This window comes from Sus scrofa, chromosome X, assembly GCF_000003025.6.
Source record: "Sus scrofa isolate TJ Tabasco breed Duroc chromosome X, Sscrofa11.1, whole genome shotgun sequence".
NCBI classification, from domain to species: domain Eukaryota; kingdom Metazoa; phylum Chordata; class Mammalia; order Artiodactyla; family Suidae; genus Sus; species Sus scrofa.
The window spans coordinates 32,449,677-32,470,903 of NC_010461.5; the positions used below are offsets into that span (position 1 = coordinate 32,449,677).

General features: G+C 37.2%; 1 long non-coding RNA gene across 2 annotated transcripts in view; it reads left to right on the forward strand.

Annotated features, from left to right (window-relative positions):
- Nucleotides 1–21,227, forward strand: part of LOC106506936 — a 120,981-nt gene that overhangs the window by 93,012 nt on the left and 6,742 nt on the right. The window contains exon 3 of one of the 2 annotated variants that reach the window (XR_002340700.1): nucleotides 17,875–18,624. The exons of the other annotated variant lie outside the window; for it this stretch is intronic. This is a non-coding gene — a long non-coding RNA (uncharacterized LOC106506936). Of the gene's footprint in view, nucleotides 1–17,874; nucleotides 18,625–21,227 lie in introns of those variants that run through there. 2 annotated transcript variants of the gene reach the window in all.

Sequence of the window (21,227 nt, forward strand, 5' to 3'; positions counted from 1 at the left end):
GTTTAGTAATATATTTTGAAATCAGGAAGTGTGACAGCTTCACTATGTTCTTTCTCAAGATCACCTTGCCTATTGGTTTTTTTTTTTTATGGTCTCATACAAATTTTAGAATTGTTTTTCTATTTCTTTATAATGTAAGGATTCAATATTTTATTTTTTAAATTTTAATTTTTAAAGTATAGTGGATTTACAATGTGCCAATTTCTGCTGTACAGCAAAATAACTCAGTCATATATATATATATATATATGACAGCAAAGTAACACACACACACATTCTTTTTCTTTCTCATAATATCTTGCATCATGTTCCATCACAAGTGATTGGATATAGTTCCTTTGCTATACAGCAGGACCTCATTGCTTATCCAGTCCAAATGCTGTAGTTTGCATCTGGTAATCCCAAGCTCCCAGTCTGTCCCACTCCCTCTCCCTCAGCAACCACAAGTCTGTTCTCTATGTCCATGAGTTTGTTTCTGTTCTGTAGAGAGGTTCATTTGTACCGTATTTTAGATTCCACATATAAGGGATAGCAGGTGGTATTTGTCTTTCTCATTCTGACTTACTTCACTTAGTATGAGAATCTCTAGTTTTATCCATGTTGCTATATAATTATATAATTATATATATATAAAATCATATCTTCTTAATCCATTCATCTGTCAATGGACAGTTAGGTTGTTTCCATGTCTTGGCTATTGTGAATAGTGCTGCTATAAACATAGGGATGCATGTATCTTTTCGAATTATAGTTTTGTCTGGATAAATGCCCAGGAGTAGAATTGCTGGGTCTTATGGTAGTTCTATATTTAGTTTTCTGAGGAAATTCCATACTGTTTTCTGTAGTGGTTGTACCAATTTATTTATTTTAAAACAAGTGTTTTGAATTCTTTACCAGGCAAATCAACTATCTCCATTTCTTTGGGGTCAGTTACTAGAAAATATATTCCCTTGGTACTAACATGTTTTTGCCATTTTTTCATGTTCTTTTATCTTGCAGTATTGACTTCACATTTGAAGAAACAGTAAACTCTTAAAGTTTTTACTGAATGCCCACGGGAGAGAATTATTTTCCTTCAACCTTGTAGGGATTCTGTAGATTTATCAGATCTTTTCTATGGTTATGTGGGCTCTATAGTTCTTAGTCCCCCTTTTGGGAAGACTCTTAAAATTGTATACCTTCTATCAATCCTACAAAGCCATTCTTGGTCCTCATAACCTATTGGCTCAATTTTCAAGCATGTTGTTATATTACTAATCACATCATGATATCTTTGAATGGGAAGCCTTCTTCCTCAGCGGTATGTGAACTCCTTTAAGTTAGGCCTGTGTCTTCATTTTTTCACTCTAATTCATGGACAATTTTTATCACACTGTAGCAGCTGCCTTTTAAATGTGAGTGCAATAAATTAAGATTCAGAAGTAGAAGCAACCTCAAGCCTGTAGTTGTATCATCATGTGGAGATTTTTCAGGAACATGTCAATGGCATACTTTAATTACTAATGCAGTGCAAGTTGATGTTAATTCTCTGGAATTTGGTTTTGCCACAAGTATCAAGAGCTTTGAAATATTATTCTTTGATATATAAACTCTATTTTAAAAAGTAGTCTTGAGGAAAAAAAAATTATTGATGCCAAAGGAAAGAAACGTTTAGTTTTTTTTTTTTTGGTTGTTTTTTTGTTTTGCTTTGTTTTGTTTTTCAAGTTTTAAGTGACGGTTACCCAGCTGAAAATAATAGGGGAAAAAAAGGTGAAAATATGGCTGCTCCAAAAGCTAGAAACAATACTTCGGAAGTTCACACAATTGGAGGAGGAGTGGCAACACTCAGGATGGCCCAAGTTCAGGCAGTAAAGACCAGTGTGTGCTTGGATGTTTCTGGACTTCATCTGTCATTCCTCTGTGTTAATTTTACTCCACTTCACTGTTCAGACAGATTTCCTCTCAAATAAGAAAATACAACCCCCAGCAGCTATAGATTTCCACCCTGTCTGCTTTAGCAACTCCAGAGTTAAAAGAGTATTTCTTCACTTATTCTCCTAGTATCTTTCTAACAAACCAGAAAATGTCTTAGATTGACCTTACTTAGGTCATGAAAACACCCCTTAACTAATTATCATTTCCAAGATACTGTGATAGAGAGGGTTAGTGAGCCAACACAAGGATACTAGATGATTTAAAAGATAAATGCATAAAGCATGGATCTACTGTGAATTAGAAGATTATATTTCAGAGCATGCACCACATTACAGTATTCTAAAATGTTTAAAACAGATTCCTTTTTTAAAATACATTTTATTGGAGTATAGGTGACTTAGAGTGTTGTGTAAGTTTCAGGTGTACAGCAAAGTGAATCAGCCATGCATGTACATATGTATTCATTTTTGTTCAGATTTTTTTCCCGTATAGGCTATCATAGCTTATTGAATAGATTTCCCTGGTCTATATAGTAGGTCCTTGTTACTGATCAGTTTTGTATATAGTCGTGTGAATATATGCCAATCCCAACCTCCCAATCCATCCCAACATTTCCCCTTTAGTAACCATAAGTTTGGTTTTGAAATCTTTGACTCTATTTCTATAAAAAACATTCCTAACTATAGTGATGTGGTTACATAAATTATGTATTTCCTGAATATTGTAAAACATTATTCATCCATTAAAATTCTCTTTACATATGTTTAAGGATATGAAAAGATACTTCATGATAATATAACAAAACAAAAGGTAAAAGTATTTATAGGAAACACACAAAAATAATTGAAGTTATCTTTAGAATATGGAGTTATAGTTTATTTTGTTTTCTTAACAATTCTGGATTTTCTGAATTTTCTACAGCGATCATTAAGTGTTTAATGAAAATATTTTTCAAGTACCTGATAAATATCAAGAAGAAGGATATGCTGGCTGATCTTAGGGCTGTTAGATGAGTTTGTAGGCCTGCTAGAGAAGCTATATGAAAGTACAGTAGTGTTTGTTTCACTACTGTCCTTACTTTGGGGGCCAAAGTAGTGACTGAAGCGTCAAGTTACAGCAGTAATAGGTTTATGTTTCTTATTAGAACCTGTTACAGGAGTATGTGGGTATTGCCAGTCTCTTCTGGAATTGATCTTTGAGTTAGGTCATCCAAGAATTAACCTCCTCTTTATAACATATTGAAAAGCAAATCCAAATTATCTATTTATTGACAATGCATGCTGAGGAAAATGTTTATAGTCACTTACATTGCATGTCTAGTGACAGTGCAGTACGGGGGATCTCATTGCCAAATGGGAACATTATGCAACAACGAACATGTATCTTATTTTATTCCAGCTTCACTGAGGTATAATCGACAAGTTAAAATTGTGCATATTTAAAGTATTCAAATTAAAGTTTGGTAAATATATACATTGTGAAATAATTACCACAGTCAAGCTAATCAACACATCTGTCACCTCACATCTTTTGTGTGTGGTAAAAGTACTTAAGATCTACTCTTTGGGCAAATTTCAAATACACAATAGAGCATTATTAACTGTAGTTACCATGCTATAGGTTAGATCCTCAGAACTTACTTATCTCACAACTGAAAATTTGTACCCTTTGACCAAGAACTCTCCATTTCTGTCAGCCTCGAGCCCCTGACAACCCACCATTCTACTCTCTTCGTCTGTGGGTTTGACTTTTTTTAGATTCCATATATAGGTGAGATTATGTAGTATTTGCTTCATCATGGGCACGAAGAATACACATGGGAAGTTTGTAATGGGAAGTCTGAGACAGTTAGAAAATAAATAAATCATGGAGAAGTAATGTGCAGCAGGGTGACTGTAGTTAATAATATTGTATCACATACTTGATACTTGTTAAGAGAGTAAATCTTTAAAGTTCTCATTATAAGAAAAAGAATTTGTAGCTATGTATAGTGACAGATGCTAACAAGATTTATTGTGATGGTCATTTCCCATTACATACAAATATTGAATCTTTATGATGGATACCTGAAATGAATATGTCAGTTATATCTCAATTTTCGAAGAGATTACACAATGGGGAAAGGATAGTCTCTTCAGTAAATGCTATTTGGGAATTGGTATACCTAAATACAAAAGAATGAAATTATACGCTTATCTTACCCCACACACAAAAATAAATTCAAAATGGATTAAAGACTTAAACTTGAGATTTGAAACCATAAAACTCCTAGAAGAAAATTTAGAGAAAAAGCTCCTTGACACTGGTCTTAGCAATGAATTTTTTAATATGACAACAAAAGCACAGACAGAAGAAAGCAAAAAGAAACAAGTGAGACACCATTAAACTAAAAAGCTTCTGCACAGCAAAAGGAACAGTCAATGAACAGAAAAGGAAACCTTCAGAATGGGAGGAAGTATTTGCAGATCATATACCTAATAAGCAATAAACATTTTAAATATCAAGCCCTCGTTTATGGAAGTCTTTTATATTTTCCATTGGGAGAAATAATATAAAACCCCATGGGCTAAGACCATAAGGTGAAAGGTATGAAAGCAGGTCAAAGAAATCATGTTACTCTTCTGGCAAAACCAAGACAGAACTAAAGATATTCTTAATCCACTAACTGAAAGACCACAACTAATTCAAATCGCTCAACATTGGTATCTCCATGAATTACTTTGATTTTAGGTGAAGGAGATATTGTTAAGTTTCTCAAGTATCTAGTTGAAAAGTTTTTCAACGTGCGAAAGTCTTAGTCATAAACATGTCTTATTTCACCAGAAGCTTGGCAGAAATCCCCACTGTAAATGAGCAAATGAATGTCATAAAGATGAGAGATCATTTAGTGGGAAAGGGTACCTGTGTGTCTATGCTGAAACTGAAAGAGTTTTCTTTTTATTGTGTAGCTATTTAAATAATGTTAATCGCTTGTGAAGTTTTTTTTACTTAGGCCACTGATAATAAGAAAATGGGCCTAAACAGAGACAAATGAGGACTATTAGCCATCTGCTTTTCACCTCTATTATGTAAAAATTAGAGACATAACTAGGATTCAAGCTGAGTTATTTACTACCTCAATTTAGTGGACAGTTACCACTACTTCATGACAGTTTGGGCTTTAAAGATCTAGTATGAGATAAAATGAAACACAGCTCAACAACTCTCTAGAGAAAGTGGGTCAGTCTTATTGTTCAACTCTTTGTTCGAGCTCCCTTACAGAACTCATATTTCCTTTAATGTGCAACTGCCACCAGTCAATATGATTTTCTAAAATTCATTTTTTATGGTCCTGATTTACTGAGTGTTGGCTGCAAATTGCATTGTGTTTAGGGCCTCTCTGTCTCACCTTTAAACTTGGAGCATGTATCAAGAAGAAAATAGAAACAAAACAAGCAAAAATCAAAATAAAACCCCAAACTAAAGCAGGACCCTTCATCTGTCTTTACAGTCTTGGTTTGTCCAAGTGCTTCCTTAGTTTTATGGTACATGACCTGTCCCATTTCCCAACATTTGATGTCTGTTGCCTCTCTTAATCATATTTACCTCATACATCTCGTCAATAATTAGATTGTTTTCAAAATCTCAGCAATCACTGCCCCTCATTGCATAATTCCTTGAAAAGTATTTTTTTCATATATTTCAGCCAGTTTTTTAAAAGTTTGTTTTACATGAAAGGGCAAATCCAATCCTTATTAATATATCTTGACTGGAAGATATATTAAGTGTGGTGCCATTTAAAAAGTTATGAAATTTTACCCCTATAATCTCACTGATAGCCTGGTCAGTTCTCTTTAATGTTCTCTAGGGATCACCCTTCCTCTCTAAAGCCCTCAGTTAAGTGTGAGTTCAAACCACCTGCAGGAGAATACTGACACCTCCACCGTCTCCATCTCCCTTTGCCAACCTGCCTTAAACAACATGGCCCCAAACAACAGTTCTACCAACTATGAATTCACAATAGAAGTCACAATAGAAGCCATGACCATGGAGGATATGCTTTGGAACAAAGAAGTTTCTCTCAGATTTTCACATGGGTCACTTTATGCAAAACCAGATGGAAAGTGGAGGCAATCATTTGAATAATTAAGCCAAGAAAATACCATAGTCTCCATTTGTTGGTTGTTTCAGATAAATAGTCATTGAGCTTGATTGATGTGGAATTGCCTAAATGCTCCATTTTGTAGCTCACTTGTGGGACCAGATCAAATTTCAAGTTCCCCTGATGCTTCTTACAGAGTGCTTATTGAACTTAGTATCTTCACTGATTTTTTTTTCTTCAGATTTGAATAACATAAGTTTAAGATTGTGGAATGGGGTGGGGAAGAGCCAAATATGTAATTTTATGGGTAAAAGCACTTGAAATTTAAATAATCCTGGGGAATTCATTTGCATGTAAAACTGACAGCTTGATATGACAAATATTTGCTAGTTTCTAGTTGACTCTGTCTTTCTCAAGCATATACTATAGAATAAGTTATTATTATTTGTATTTCTAATGTTTATAGCATTGGGTATCATGTTTCAGATGATCAGTGAAGGCTAAATGAAAGAAATAAGTAGATCATTGTGGTCCTCTCATTTTTGTGGCCTCCAAAAGACTAAAGGGATTTTTTAGCAGTATATAGACCAATGATCCATGAATTCATTAGTTTATTCTCATAGGAAAATAGTAGAACAGCCCAAGGAACATTTGGTAAATTCAGCTTCTGCTCTTTTTCATCTGCTCTCTCTTCCAAAAACTTTCATAATGAAATTACTCAGGTGGAGACAGAGCATTCTAAGGCTTTAAGCTAATGTTGTTGCTAAAGCATCCTTCAAATCTACTTCAAATACGTCCTGGTAGATTGCGGGAGACTATATAGATGCAGATACTGACAACTCTAATCTCCAGAGAACAGGAGAAAGTTCCCTGCAGAGTTCAGCCCATTCCTGACTCCACCAAGGAAGATGGAGGGCTTCTGCCATTTTGTTCTGACTGTTTGGGAAACCTACCCTCACTTCTCAGTGGAAGAACAGATCATATGGTTGGATCATTTTATATATAGTTAAGTGACAAGGCATAAAGCAGTAGAACTACAGGGCTTTATTTTCAGGATTACCAAGCAAGCCCCTTTACAAAGGAAGAGAGAATTATGTCTCTTGGCAACTTGACAGATGAAGATTTATTTTCTCATCTTTCACTGTGTCCAGTACGCTCACGGATGCAGAGACTGAGCTCAGGGGTGACAGCCTTGAACACTGCATATCTCAAAGGCCAGAATCAGGCCCTGCTGTAACTACGCTGGCTGGCTGGCCAGGGAAAGCCAAGGGCTCACCTTGGGACTCATTCAGGTTTCACGTTGGAACATTTAGAAAGGGGAAGGCAGAGATACAGAGATAATTTAAAGGCCATTTAAGATTGCAAACATACAGGAGGGGAATACAGTATGCTGAGAATTATAAGAAGCATTGGTCCTCTCAAATTTTCCACAGCCTTCATGAGAGGGTCATAAGAAGGGAGGGTGGGAAAGGGACAGTGTTTACTAGGCTTTGGAATGAACATTGAGTCCAAAAGACCACTGCCACTCCCTGAAGAGGATTCGAATAAGTCATCAACTTGGGCACATACGTCTGTTCCGTTTCTTTGGTCTAGCATGAAAAGAACAAATGGTGGTCTCCAGAAGATGAAAAATAAGATGTGATTTCAGTTTAAATTATGGAAGCACTTCAGTATTTTCTTTTAAGCTCTAGTCTTCCTTAGTCTTTTAGAGACGATAAAAACCAAGAGGCCCTACCGTTAACTCATGAAGAAAAATTAGTATCCCTGGTGTACTCGTAAGTGAGGCACATAACATGTGTGAGGTGAGGGTATGAGAAAAGGAAAATAAACAAAAATAATAGAGGCATAAGAAAAATGACAGTTTTACTAAGTGACCTGAGGGATACCTCAGAGTTGGAGCATTTTTTTGCAATCAAGTGGTCTCTATGTGTTGTCAAAATGCAAAGGAGATTCATATATCACTCCATGCCCAGATCTGGAGGACAATATAAAAGTGAAAAGAAATAATTGAGTATAAACTTTGGATGCCAAAATTAATAAATATTTTAAAGGGTATTACAGAGATCTTCTTATTCCTCAGGACCATGGAACCTGCTGACTTAATGCAAATCACAGAAGGTTGCTAGGCAATGCATGTCATGATGCTGGTCAGGTGATTCTGTTATTCTTTGTAGTGTCTGCTTCCTGAGACTGTGCATTGCATTTTATTTTTCATGAATGCAGTAATACTGCCTTAAAGAAATTTAGCCTTATGAAAGCTCAAATATACATATACTTTTCCTGAGAATTAAGTATGTGTATTCCTGTCAAAACTATCATAAGGCTTTTAGAAAAGAAGATAAAATAGAGAAATGTCAATATTGGAGATAGCTTTCAGTAAGCCGATTAGGGAAATGGGGATTAAAACTGATGCTAATGCAATTTATGCACAGAACTCCTTTTAACATACATCCCTGGCAACCTCCAAAGTTTCATGGCCTCCAGAGGACAAACCCTATTGCTGAGTGCATCTCCAAGTGCTAAGAACGAAAATCTAAATGCATATATGGAAAACAAATTCTGAAATTGTACTTCTGTATTGAGAAGCACTTCATTCTGCCCATAACACTACGCTCATATTTCTTTATAACATATGTCATATTCTTTATTCACTGGTCTATCTCCGACTGAATGTTATCTCCAGGAGTTTAGTGGTTTTTGTGCTTGTGCTTCCTGTATTGGTGGAGCCCAGCATCATGTTTCACACACAATCTGGTCTGGGGTATATAAATGTTTGCTGGGAACCAAATTCACACAAATGCAATTATACTATTATAAATTTAGTGCAAGCTGAGTTTTATTTCAGCTCTGCCAAGTATGTTCTCTTTGGGCATAAAACGTTCTTCCCAAAAATATTTTAACTTTGAATTTTAATTTTGTGAATAGACTAGAATAAATTTTGTATTTTCTATCTGACTTCGTGGATATAAATAACCTAATCTGTACATAGAACCATTTGCACTTCTAGTTTTAGCACAAACACATAGAGTTTGCAAGTCATTGCACCCATCCTTACAATCAGAAGAAGCTAATTGGACTTGAAATTAATGATTTTTTTTTGGGGGGGGGACCCACCAAAGAACTTAGGTTACAGGGCAACTTGCTAAGAGTTGGCAAAGTCTGAAGAGGAAACACAGCCAAGATATGTTTACTTGAAGAAGAGGTTGATAGAACCAGGAACTGGTATGAATGTAAACATTAACTTTGGTGAATAGCCAGAGGCTGGGTGTGGATGAGCTTTAGAGTGAGAAATTCTTGGAGGGTCACAGTCTCAGGAGAACCTCTTTGGGTTTTGTTGGCTTTAGCTCTAGGAACCTTATCAATCTCGCACAGTGAAATCCAAGAAAGGTCCCTTAACAGGCCTGGTTAGCAAAAGAGGAGAGTAACCATCCTGAAACATGTTCTGAGCCTTCTCCATAATAAAATTCTACAGGATTTTCTGAGCTATGGCTGGAAGAAGGGAATTCCTCACATGCTAGCAGCCTCCTCTAGTCTTCCTGTCTCACAGAAGAGGGAAAAACATAGCCAACAAGATTCAAGACTTCAAGGGAGTGTAGACTGTAATGACGCAGCCGGGGAAGGCACTGTGGGGCTTGGAGTGGATACTATAAACCTCTAGGAGGAAAACATAAGCCAAATACTCTCTGACATAAACTGCAGCAATTATCTTCTCAGATCCACCTCTTAGAGTAATGAAAAGAAAAAGAAAAATAAACAGATGGACCTGGTTAAACTTAAAAGTTGTTGTATAGCAAATGAAACCATAAAATGAAAAGACAACCCACAGAATGGGAGGAAATCTTTGCAAATGAAGCTACTGACAATGGATTAATCCAAAATACACAAACACACCCTGCAGCTCAAGATCAAACAAACAATTCTATCAAAAAATAGGCAGAAGATCTAAATAGACATTTCTCCAAAGAAGATATGCAGATGGCAAAAACACATAAGAGAAGATGCACATCATTGCTAATTATTGGAGAAATTCAATTGAAACTTTTATGAGGTATCACCTTCACCAGCCAGAATGGCCATCATCAAAAAGTCTACAAACAATAAATGCTGGAGAAGGTACAGAGAAAAGGGAACCCTATTACACTGTTGGTGGGAATATAAATTGGTACAACCACTAAGGAAACACTACGGAGTTCCTTTAAAAAAACTAAAAATAGAACTACTTTATGATGCAGTGATCCTACTCCTGAGCATTTTTCTGGAGATAAACCATAATTCAAAAAGATGCATGCGGAGTTCCCTTTGTGGTGCAGCGGAATCAAATCTGACTAGTAACCGTGAGGTGGCGGGTTCATTCCCTGGCCTCGCTCAGTGGGTCAAGGCTCTGGTGTTGATGTGAGCTGTGGTGTAGGCTGCAGATGAGGCTCAGATCCTGCATTGCTGTGGCTGTGTTGTAGGCTGGAAGCTGTAACTCCAATTTCAACCCCTAGCCTAGGAACCTCCATATAATGTGGATGTGGCCCTAAAAAGCAAAAAAAAAAAAAAAAAAAAAAAATACATATGCCACAATGTTCATTGCAGCACTACTCACAATAGTCAAGACATGGAAACATCCTAAATGTGTGTTAATAGAGAAATGGATGAAAAATGTGGTGCATATATATGATGGAATATTGCTCAGCCATAACCAAAGAATGAAATAATGCCATTTGCAGCAATATGGATGGACCTAGAAATTATCATAGTAAGTGAAATTAGACAATGAAAGATAAGCATCATATGCTATCTCTTATATGTGGAGTCACTGATTTGGGGTTTCATCAAAATAAAATAGAGATAAAGGAAAAATTAAAAATTAAAAAAGATACAAATGAATTTATTTGCTGAACAGAAATAGACTCACAGAATTTAAAAACAAACTTATGGTTACTAGAGGGGACAGGTGGGGGAGAGATGAACTGAGGGTTTGGGATTGGTATATGCACACTGAGGTATATGAAATGATTTTCCAACAGGGACCTGCCGTATAGCACAGGGAACTCTGCCCAATATTCTGTGATAATGTATGTGGGAAAAGAATCTGAAAAAGAATGAACGTACATACATGTATAACTGAATTACTTTGTTGTACAGCATAAATTATCACAATGTTATAAATCAACCACACTTCAATAATACTTTGAAGATAAAGACTGTAGGAGATACTTTGAAAATAAAAACTTTAGGAGAAATAAAGAATATTTTAGGCAAAAGCTGGAGGAAATAACCCCAAATAGAGCTGTTTTGTAAGAAATGTTAAGAGAATTTTTTCAAACAAAAAGTTAAATGATAAAGATCAGATTTAAACCAACATAAAAGAAGAATGGTGGAGAAGTAACAAATGAAGGTAAATGAAACAATTGCTTTAGGAGTTCCCATCATGGCTCAGCAGTTAATGAACCCAACTAGCATTCATGACAATGCTGGTTCCATCCCTGGCCTCGCTCAGTGAGTTAAGGATTGGTGTTGCCGTGAACTGTGGTGTAGGTCACAGACGCAGCTCGGATCCCCCGGATCCCCCGTTGCTGTGGCTCTGGTATAGGCCAGTGGCTACAGCTCTGATTGGACCCGCATAAGCTTGATAACTTGGATGAAACGGACCAATTCCTTGAAATATACCAACTACTAAAACTCACATGAGGGCAAATAACCTGTATAACCCTTTATCTATGGTTTTAGGATATCGGGTCAGTATATAAAAGTCAGTAAGCAGGAAAAAATTGCAATCTAAATCTTTTTTAATCATTTAAAATAGCACCAAATAAAGTACTTAAGTAAAAATTTAACAATCTGTACAGTAATTCTACACAGACAACTAATTAGCATTGTTGAAAAAATCAAGATCTCAATAATTGATAGCCTGTGTTCATCATTTAGAAGACTCAGTATTATTACAATATCTATTATATTTCATTCAATGTATAAATACAATGCAATCACAACCAAAATCCCAGGAAGCAATTTTGTATACATTGACAAGCTAAAGTTTATATGAAAAGGCAAAAGACCTAGAACAGTCAACACAATACTGAAGAACAAATTTGGAGAATTCACACTACTCAATATCAAGATTTGACATAAAGGAGTTCCTGCTGTGGCACAATGGAACCAATGGCATCTCTGGAGCTCTGGGATGCAGGTTCAATCCTTGGCCCAGCACAGTAGGTTAAGGATCTGGTGTTTCTGCAGCTGTGGCATAGGTTGAAACTATGGCTCTAATCTGATCCTTGGCCCAGGAATTCCATATGCTGTGGGATGGCCAAAAAAAGAAAAAGACAAGACCCTGGTCCTAACTCAGGAACTTGCAACACTAGAACATCTTGAGGAAGCTCATGGAATAAGCCCGTTAATTAGCAGAAACTATATTGGCCCTTAGGGCAGTTATCAGTTAGAAAGGGGGTTGGATCTGGCTATGGTGCTGAGGAGGGGAGGAGGAAGAAACTGGTAGTACATCTGGAGAGATGCTAATAATCACACAAGTCCAGATGTTTTCATTTGAAGGTGAGAGGAGACAATACCCATCAAAAATAATTCTCAAGTCCCAGATTTAGATTTTTTAAGTTGAACAGGCTCTAAAAAGCAGCTTAGAGAGCAGTGTCGTTAAAAATGTGCCCCAGCGGCTCTCTAGAGGAAGTGAAAAGCAGGAAAAAAAATATATAAAGAAAGAAAAGAAGAGAAAACAACATCCTTCAGATATGCTAGGTGATCTGTTAAAATGCCAAAAAGACTCTTCTCCAAAGGTACAAGCTGCCAACTTAATATTAAATGCTATCAGTAGGACTTCCTTCAGAAGAAAAGACCATTAGAAAATTTCGATTGCTATTCACTGTAAAAAGAGTTTAACTGCAAACAGGATTATAGACTCAGGAGTGAAAAGTAAAGGCAAGTCTAGAAAAATAAGGATCATCAGTATTGTGTGCGGATAGAAGTCACATTAAGCAGCTTATGATAGCTATTGAATGAAACAGGAGAACATTTGAAAGCGTGCTTGTGAAATGCCCCAGTTGAGGTATTGCCTAATGGATAGCCATGGCAGAGCTGGCATGCACCCGAACATGGCTGGTAAAAGGAGTACAAGAGATGGGGAAGATTTAACATGGATTTACCACTGGAAATGGCATAACTTCTATTACAGTTAAAACTAGAGCCAAGAAGTTCCCTTTGTGGCACACTGGGTTAAGAACCTGACTCGAGTAGCAGCTTGGGTTACTGAGGAAGTGGGATCGATACCCAGCCTAGGACAGTGGGTTAAAGGATCCAGCATTCCCATAGCTGCTGCTCAGAAAAAAAAAAGAAAGAAAGAAAAAACAGAATAAAAACCATTTGATATAAAGCTATAGTAATCAAGATACTACAGTATTGGAAAAAGAAAAAAAACAGGCATATAGATCAAACGGAATGGAACAGACAGCTCAGAAATTGATACACATAAATAGAGTCAACTGATCTTTGACAAAGGAGCAAAGGCAATACAATGGAGCAAAGATATTCTCTTCCATAAATGGTATTGGAACAGCTGGACATCCACATGCAAAAAAAAAAAAAAAAAAAAAACTGAATCTAGACACAAACCTTACAGCTTTCACAAAAAATAATTCATAATGGATCACAGAACCAAATGCAAATGCAAAATTATACAATTCCTACAGATAAGCATAGGAGACAATCTAAATGATATTGGCTTTGGCAATGACTTTTTGGATAAAACATGAAATGCATGATCCATGAAAGAAAAAATTGATTAATTGGACTTCATTAAAATTTAAAATTTGTACTCTGTGAAGGACACGATTAGCATATGAAAAGAAAATCCAAACATTTATAGAAAATCTTTGCAAAACATATGATAAAGGACATATGTGATAAAATAAATTTGCAAAGAACTCTTAAAACTCAAAAATCAAGAACCTAATAAAAATCGGGCAGCACATCTGAATGAACACTTCATCAAAAGAAGTTATACAAATTGTAAATAAGCATATGAAAATATACTCAACATCATGTCATTAGGAAATTGCTAATTAAAACACTACATACCTACTACAATGGCCAAAGTCCAAAACACTGACAACACCAAATACTGGTGAAGATTTGGAGCTACTGAAGCCTTCATCTATTGCTGGTGAGAATGCAACATGGTACTGGCACTTTGACAGACAGCTTGGCTGTTTCTTATAAAAATAAACTTAGTTTAATCATAAGATCCAGCAATCATACTTCTTGGTGTTCCCCCCATAGTATTGGAAACTTACATCCACACTGAAACCTGCACCTAGATGTTTATATCAGCTTTATTCATAATTGCTAAAACTTGGGAGGAGCCAAGATGTCCTTCAGTGGGCAAATGGATAAGCCATGGTACACCATGTGATGGAATATATTATTCAGTGATAAAAAGAAATGAGCTATCAAGCCATCAAAAGACACAGAGGGAACTTAGATGCATATTGCTAAGTGCAAATAGCCAATCTGAAAAGGCTCCATAATGTATGATCCCAACTATATGACATTCTGGAAATGGCAAAACTATGAGACAAGTTGCCAGATCAACAGCTGCCAGGGACTTGCAAAGAGAGAGGGAGGCACAGGAAATTTTTAGAGCAGTATAGTTTTTATTCAGTATGATTCTGTAATGGTGGATACATGTCACTATGCAGTTTTCAAAACCCTCAGAACATAAAACACAAGCAATAAACCCTAATGTAAATGGTGGACTTTAAAAATAATACGTCAATACTGACCCATCAACTGTAATAAATGTACCATACTAAAGCAAGTTAATAATAAGGAAAAGTTGGTAAGGGGGTTGAGGAGATAATATGGGAACTCTTTGTATTTTTGGCTCAATTTTTCTATAAATCTAAAACTGCTTCCAAAATCTATTAATTTAAAAAGATAAAGGAATTAGTTATCAAACCATGCAAAGTCATGAATGACTGACTCTTAAATACCTATAGCTGGATGAGAGAAGCTAGTCAAAAGGCTACATACTGGATGCTTCTATCTATATGATGTTTTGGAAACAGGGTAGAATTATAGAAATGGTAAATATAGCAGGGATTATCAGTAGTTCTGGGTATGAGTGAGAATTAAAATAGGTGCAGTAAAGTGGATTTGAGGACAAAGTGAAACTATTTTGTATGATAATATAAGGGTGGGTACATGACGCTATTCATTTGACAAAACCCATAGAACTTTACAGTAGAAAGAAGGAGTCCTAACTATGCAGTGAATGAGCTGAGGTGATGGTGTTTGCTGCTTCTGTGAACAAACACATTGTTAGTAAAACAGCTAAAGTGGAAATGGGACTTGGGGACATAAAGTATTTATAAACCAGAGTCAGTCTGCATTTGGATTTTTGTCATTGAGAGCAGTATAAACATGCAGCACTTCAAAAATAATTGCGAAGATAATAAGTAAAAGAGGAAGAAGAAAGTCATCCTGAGAAAATCCAGCACAAGAGGATCTTTGAAATTGCCCCTCTACCTCAGTCTTCAACTTCTTCCATCTCTTTGTGAATTTATGCCTGTCTAAAGAAAATCACACGCTTGGTTCAGCTCCCCCCGCCCCCCATTTGGTGCCTATATCCATGGGAGACTAGAAATTTCCTGTGCCTTGTTTGCAGTGGGATTATCCCTCATCCCCTGAAAACATGTGAACACTGTAATGAGCCAGGTGACTTACAAGGTCTCAGATTCAGACCTATTAGTATATCCTCAATTCTTTCAAGGTGCTAAGGTCCTTCAAACCTTCAAGTCTTTAGCCATGCTGTTCCAACTGCTGGAATGGCTTTTCCTCCCCTTGTGCCTGTATTCTGATCTTTCTGGCTAATCCTTACTTGTCCCTCAAGAATCAGTTCACTTGATGCTAACTGGTCCCCATAAGCATCTTCAGAGTCCTCGGGCTGACTCAGGAGATACTCTGCTTTTGCCTCCTCATGCTGCATGGCAGTGACTGAGTTTCTTCCATGTGTCCTCCTCTGTATCCTGAGCATCTTTAAAGTCAGGGCTGATCAGTGCCTGGCCTTATATTTATGAGATAAGTGCATGACCTGGTGATGCTGAGGAATGAGAGATTATGGGTGACAGTTATGGAAAACCTTCAAAGTACTCTTGGAATGAAGGGACAGAAAGTCCACAAGAAGGAAAAGTCAACGGAGGACTGATAAATTTGCTTGAGATAGTTCACTAGATTTCTACAGCCCTTTCAGAAAAGAAGGCTTGATGATCCAAGTGAGAGCATAAGTTGCTGGAATCACTGACCCAAATCAGTTTTATTCTCCAGGAATAGAATACTAAACTGTCTTGTAAGGAAATGTAGAGGTAGTCTTAGTGGCTTGACATATTTATTGGTAGGTATTTGCAGAGATGTTCTTAGGACATTATTCACTAGGTGCTTCATATATACATGTGTATATATATATACATTTTTTTTGTCTTTTTGCCTTTTATAGGGCTGCTCCCATGGCACATGGAGGTTCCCAGGCTAGGGGTCTAATCAGAGCTGTAGCTGCTGACCTACGCCAGAGCCACAGCAACACGGGATCCGAGCCGGGTCTGCCACCTATACCACAGCTCACGGCAACGCCAGATCTTTAACCCACTGAGCAAGGCCAGGGATCAAACCCACAACCTCATGGTTTCTAGTCGGATTCGTTAACCACTGAGCCACGAGGGGAACTCCCACTAGGTGCTTCTTATGAACAAGCAATTCCCATCATACCTAGGCACCAGCAGCCTGGTAGTTGGTTGTTGAAGACAGCATCCCATCTACTAGACTGAGAAGGAAATGGGCTTCCTCTGTTTGCCTATAAGGACCCCTGGCCATTTAGTACCTTAGGGGGCTGCTGTCCTTGGTGTGTAGCGATCAGTCAACCAGGCACTGAAGTCTCCTCACTGCACTCACCGATGATTCATTTTTCACAACATTCCATGGCAAACCAAGAGTAAAGTAACAGAACCTCACTTTTAAAACTGCTTGCGATTTCCAGGGAGAAAACAGGGGTTCACTGGATGCAGGAGATTAGACTTAGAGAAGAGATGAAAACTGGGAAGGATCTGCAGATTCAGCCTATAAGGCATTGTTTCCTCCTTGGGGATGTTTCTACTATGCAGAGATTACATGTCACATGGAGTTTTCACTGCTTAGTGTGTGGTATCGTCACACACATACCTCAGCAGACTGCCCTGCTCACCATTTCAGAATTACCCCTCCGGTCAAACACACCAAATGTCATTTTGGGGATTTTTATCTTCCTATCATTGAGATTTCTCCCTCATTCTGCTACAGTGAATTTTTTTATTTTTTATTTTTTTATTTTATTTTTTGCTTTAGAGTTTATGGATAGTGTTTCTTTGAAAAGATACTTGTCAATCTTCACATTTTACTTTAGCACCAAATTGACATTATGTAAGAAGAGAGCGATCTGCAGTCCACCATGTGGAAGAAAATTTAAATAAATGCCACATAAAACATTCTATAAATTGAGATAAAATCTTCCCATGTGCTAGGGTGGGACGTAATTTTCTTCTTCCTGTGGAGAAATGAGTTAACAGAATTGACCTGAATAGATGCCTAGAAATAAAACACTGCAAGCAAAATGCAGCCATGTATTGGGAGGAGGAGAAAACTGCAGGATACAAGCAGTAATTTTCCACCAAGAACTTATAGATGATTATGATTATGTCCAGACGGAAAGCTAGTTATTCATTCCAAACAAGGATGTTTTAAACTTTATCTTTGAAAGGGAACAATATATGGGAGAAAAATAGTTTTTTTGGAATGCCTCATGGGATAATATTTTAATCTACTCAACACCTTTTTGTCTTGCTCAACTAACCTAGGCCTGGGGAAGGAGATTCTCTTTCAAATCTATGTTTGATCTCACAACCTACTGCTTAACATTCAAAGCATACACACGGCTTCAGTCATTTGCACGGTCACTGCCACAAAGAATCCTGGTGGAGGCTGCCCATCACAGTCCTGCATCTTCCTAGACACAGAGGGAATCAGAGCACCTCTCTGGGACTTGGGCTCTGCTCGTCCCCTCTCTGATGGTGACACTGTGAGGACAGGAGCTGTCAGAGTCAGGCTGAAGAGCCTGTGGCAGAAGCTGGCTACAGATGATGAAGGCAACCACCATAGAGAAACAGAGCCCTGCAGAGAGGCGCCACTGTTCCCACTGTCTCAGAGGCCTGGCTGTGCCACTGCCCACCTTCCCTTGGTTACTGAAGTGGGTCAAGTCCCCCTTGTGAATAAATTTGTTGAAGTCGAGTTATCTAATATAGTCCCTAACTGAGATCTGTAGGATAAACTATGTGCTGTATTTTTGGTCTGGTTTTGTCTTATTTGAATCTTCTGTTCCTGAATAGTGTTGGGCATGGAGTAGAAACGCAAAAATAAAAACATGAAAAATAAAATGGAAAGGGACCTCAAATACTGACTCCTGCCTCTTCTTTCTTTAATGAGTGAATATTCACTGTAAAGTGATATGTTTAAATATCCTGATAAACCCTGCGAAATAATAACTTCTAAATGGAAATGGGAAATTCCACTTGAGAAAGGAAGATCAGACTTATATTCTCTACTTTTTAAGCAAGTGTTCACTCTAGGAAGGGAAATCTACAAGATGGGTTTCAAAGAGACAGGGGAGGCAATTGGTAAAAATTGAAATATCCAGATAAGAAGTTAATATTAGGATAAGAACACTCAATTCATGTTTTGTTCTGTTTGGGTTTTGTTTTTGTTTTGTGTAACATGTTTTTGCCTTTACTAACTTTGGAGGTACTTTTTTGGGGTGTTTTTTTTTTTTTTTGCCATTTCTTGGCATATTGAGGTTCCCAGGCTAGGGGTCCAATCGGAACTGTAGCTGCCAGCCTATGCCAGAGCCACAGCAATGCGGGATCCGAGCCACGTCTGCAACCTACCCCACAGCTCACAGCAACGCCGGATCTTTTAACCCACTGAGCAAGGCCAGGGATCGAACCCACAACCTCATGGTTCCTAGTTGGATTCGTTAACCACTGCGCCACGACGGGAAATCCTGGAGTCACATTTTTACTATACCTTCCCTAGTTTTAGAATTGGTTTATTCAGAAGGGGATCTGAATGTGCCACCCCAAAATATGCTTCTTCAGCATAAAGATTATTTTGAGAAATAGAAGGGAAGCTCAGAAAACCAAATGGAAGTTACCCTTTTGTGTAATAAATTTAAATTTATAAAGGAAATCTCCATTTGTAAGAATATCTCCTTCTCTATACCACTAAGAAAATGACTAAATCTCTAGAAACTCTTATTGATGGTGAAGGCAATGACTTAAATCTGTAGAATAAACATTATCTATTTCCTGTGCTTTGCCTGATAACCTCCCATAACTGGCTCTCCCCATGTTTTGTCTTGAGTTGAAAGTGGTGTATAAGGTGACGGCTTGGGCCATTTCAGGGAGTTACTCAGTTCTCTTGGCTTTTCCCCATGCATACATCAGGTATACATGTTTCTAAGCTTGTTTTCTTTTCTTTTCCTTTAATCTTTTATTACAGCCAAGCAACTAGAAGGATACAAAAATATTTTTCCTCCCCAATAACAGATTACTCAAAGAGCTAATTTTAGCTACAGGTTGATGTAGCATGGAGAAACTGTTGTGGTATAGACCAAAATCTTTTGATTCAATCTTCTGAGTTCTGTACTCTTCTTATAAGCATTTCTTAAAGAAATCTGAAAACTGTTACTTTCAAATAGTTGGCACTGAATGAGAAATTCAAAAGACAAAGGAAGTGTTAAGTTCAAGGAGAAGAGACAATAAGAGAGAAATTGTGATGAAATGCTGGCATGGGAATAGATGAAGTATTAGTTTTTTTAGAGCTTACCCTAGCATGAAAACTTTGTTTATTGTGTTAAAAAAAAAAAACTAACAACTTAAAATGTTAAGCATTTTTAACTGTATAGTATAGTAGTGTTAACTATAAGCACATTGCTATGCAACAGATCTGTAGAAAACGTTCATCTTGTATACCAAAATTCTGTACCCACTGAAAGTGTCAGAAAACAAAATTCAATTGAGTAAATTCTAAAGAACTTACTGGCTTTATTCAGTGATTCGTGAATCAGGCAGCATCCAATCTAGCGGATAGAAAGGAGCTCTGAGGAGCTGTACAAAATGCAAGACTTTTATGGACAGAAGGGAGTGGGAACAAGGAAATTATACTGGGCAAAAAAAAAAAAAGTGGGTTGATTATTGCAAGATCACTTGCCTTTAGGCAGTGACAGGGGTGTATCAGGCAGATTATCTAACTGGTTCTTATTAGGTGATTCCTGACTGACTGGTTTAAGATTCCATTTGTGGGAGAGCCAAAACTATAAGTCTGTTTGGTGACCCGGGGCTTAGTATGAATGACTCCATTTGGGGCATGTTGTCTTGATTTGGATAAAAGACAACTCCCCTTTTACCCCATCCCTGTAGCTTCTTGCAACTGCCATTCTATTTTTTTTGTTTCTAAGAATTTAATTAATTTAGATACCTCATGTAAGTGCAATTATACAGTAAATGTCCTCCTGTGATTCATTTAATTTAGCACAATATCCACATTGTACATCCATTTTGTGGCATATGATAGAAATATCCACAAAGTATATCCATATTGTGGCATGAGTTGGAATTTCTACCTTTTTTAAGGGAGAATAATATTTCATTGCATATATATACCACATTTTCTTTATCCATTCATATGTGATGGATAGCCACCTCTTGGCTATTAAAATAACACTGTAGGAGTTCCTGGTGTGGCTCAGTGGTAATGAACCCAACTAGTATCCATGAGGATGCAGGTTCGATTCTTGGCCTTACTCAGTGGGTGAAGGATCCAGCATTACTCTTAGCTGTTGTGTAGGTTGCAGACACTGCTTTGATCCTGCATTGCTGTGATGTAGAGAGACAATTGCAGCTCTCATTCGACCCCTAGCCTGGGAACCTCCATATGCCATGGGTGCAGCCCTAAAAAGCTTTATATATGTTATATATATATATATGTGTGTGTGTGTGTGTATATATATATATATATATATATATATATATATATAGCTGTAATGGATGTGATATGGGTGTGTAAATATCTCTTTGAGAATCTGTTTTCAATTATTTCGGATATATACCTGGAAGTTGGAGTCCTAGATCATAGGATAAATTCTGCTTCTGTATTT